A 2,871-nucleotide genomic window follows, 5' to 3' on the forward strand; every position below is an offset into this window, starting at 1 on the left:
TTTTTAAACTGTTTATAATGTTCATTCTGTTTTCTGTCCGAAAAGCTTTTGATCATCTTTTATGCTGTTAAAATTAGTCTGCTTTAATGTTCATATATGAATTATAGTGTGACAGTGATTTGCCTTATTTTAGGAATGAATCCACTTCAATCTTCATTTGTTTTTGTGTATTTCTGTTTTGACAATGTCAAGGATTAACCAACCCAATTGGTAAACTAAAATAAATACTAATAACCTAGCTGGGTTTTTTTGTTTTGTTTAGTCTCTGCGATTTAAAATCTTCTAGTGGAGTCTAAGCACAGTGACCCTGTGTCAAGGGAACCAAGAGTGACATGTTCGTTTTAAAAGCCTTGTTTGTTTTGAACTTAATTTTCTGAGTTGACAAGTAAAATTACCGTAGCTGCCACTCACAAATGGGCAGCCTCACTACCTCATCAGGTGACCCTACCCTGACCCTTATAGGCACGCTGGAGGACGGAGACAAAGCAGCATAAAAACTTATGTGTGCACTCATATCAATAATACAGGGGCCAAGGACATGGGAGCCAAGAAAAGGGTTTATACCATCTCTCAAACTGATCTTACTCATTAGTTTCTCAACCTGCTTTAACAGCAGCACAATGGCCCACTTTTCATTGAATATTCAGCAGCAAAATTCCACCAGTTTTCTTGTACATATTCAGTGGTTAACCTTTCAAATAATCTTGCGCAAATGTTTTTTTTTTATATATATATAATTATGTGGATATGTTTGAACATATATGTTAGTCTGGTAAATTTGTGAAACCTATTTATGTTTTGTCGATATAGCGTTACGATGCACGATTAGCGATGTTATGGTAATCGAAAAGTCGAACTCTATTCGCGATACACATACATTTAGCACACTCTGGCAAACTTGTAATATTTTTTTTGCTTATTGAAATGTTGCCGAGACATACAAACACCTTTGTAAAATTTTAAAACATCCATCTTATAAATAATTAAGCCGGTGTGATTTGCTGACTGCTTCGCCATTCACAAACACACATCCTTTTCAGTCGCTCATTTGTAGTGCAGCTGTTGCGCCTTTTCTCGTTTGTATTGTGCAGTGTGTGCTGCGCAGCCTTCACTTTGTTTTCAGTCCACCTGGGTTGACACAGTGTGCCAGCCCTCATACACAACTATTACCGGGACGCCTTTATCAATGTCCAGTAATTAAATTGTCACCATTTAATTTTCTGGCCACACTGATCCTTTTGGAGCAATCCGCTCTTAATAAAGGATCTAATCGAAATGCTATTTCGAAGTGAAACAAAAAAAAAAGGCGTTGAAACGCGTCCCAAGTGTGGCGAGCTAGCTGGGATCGATAAAGGAGAAGAGGATTGATTTGTCCCTAAAATTAAATTTATTGGGGTCATGGTTTTATGCTGATACCTTGTAGGAATAGTGTTTACTCTCAAGCACCATTCTGAGGCGAATTTGTAAGGGGTTGTTTAATGTTCATATTTATAGGTTTTGGCTTGTAACTTTTAAAGAAAGTTACATTTAGTCTGCTCTTTCTTCAAAGACCATTAAACTTGTCCAAACGAGCTGTCTAACAGGAATGAATAGGGGTCACTGGAACCTCCCTGACGCTTTACAACAACACAACACGGTTTCTACAGTGTTCTTGTTCTAATCTGTCGATATGCCAGCACGTGCAATCCAATAGTAATTAAGCTTGAAATATTGCGTTTGGTCAGGCTTGTTACGTTTTTCAACAGGCCTACTCCTATATTTTGAAAAGAAAAATCATACAGTTGGAAATTTTTAATTTCTTAAAACACAAGGTGTAGCCTATTTAAGGGTAATATGAGCTGCGTATAAGGGTAAACAAATTGTTATGATTTCATATATTCATTCGTAATTGATCATCTTGATGCCTAACATAGGCCTACGTCTTGCAGAAATGTCCGTCGTCATTAGTGTTACTCTCAAAGTTCAGCGGTGTTACTTGCAGTATTAGGCTATTTTATGATGTGATCGCCAAAGCGACGCAATGAGTTAAAAAAGAAAAGAAATGTAGGCTATTTAATCGGTGTGTTTTGACTTAAGTAATAAATAAATGGGATAGGCCTAAATAAATAACTAAAGTAGCCTAAGTAATAAATATATAAATAAACAGTAACACAGTTGACACAAATTGGATTTACGTGGACGTTTATAAATTGGCCTACATTTTTTCATTTAGATTGCAATTTTTAACAGGGACTCAAATTTGCGTGTTTAATGCTTTTAATAATTAGGATTCACGCAGGTATGTAGCCTATGTCTCTGTCTGTACTGTTGAAACTGACTGCAGCTTTTATGTAGAAATGTTGAATAGAGAAACTATAATGAAGTATCTCCCGTCGATTAACGTCCAGTTGATGACATTTAATAAACTACTACTAAAGAGCTTTTCGGTTATTTTCCATTTGAAATAATAATAATAATAATAATGCATTATTGATGTTGTTGTTTTGTTGTCGTTAATTGTTATTGTTCATTATTTTTGTATTATTATTATTAGCCCATTATTATTATTATCATCAGTATAACAACCAAGGTATATTGTCACATCGTTGAGTGTTCTTTGTTCTAGAATGGGGTCTCTAATTTCTTAAGGATCAACAAAGGGGCTAAATTAAATATCGTGTGAGGTGTCGGATTCCCGTACCTGCCCCGAATCCAACCATGATGGGTAAGTAACAGAAATAATGGATAACAATATGGCATTCAGCTCGGTCCCTGAATAATTTAAAAGAAGTGAATAATTACAGTCCAAAATGGTAATTATTGTTGGCGAGAAAGAAAGTCTCTTGCCTGTGAAAGTCAATAGCACTGGGCTGGGTCGCATTACTCCAAACT

This window comes from Sinocyclocheilus grahami, unplaced genomic scaffold, assembly GCF_001515645.1.
Source record: "Sinocyclocheilus grahami isolate Dianchi unplaced genomic scaffold, SAMN03320097.WGS_v1.1 scaffold8466.1, whole genome shotgun sequence".
Lineage (NCBI taxonomy): Eukaryota > Metazoa > Chordata > Actinopteri > Cypriniformes > Cyprinidae > Sinocyclocheilus > Sinocyclocheilus grahami.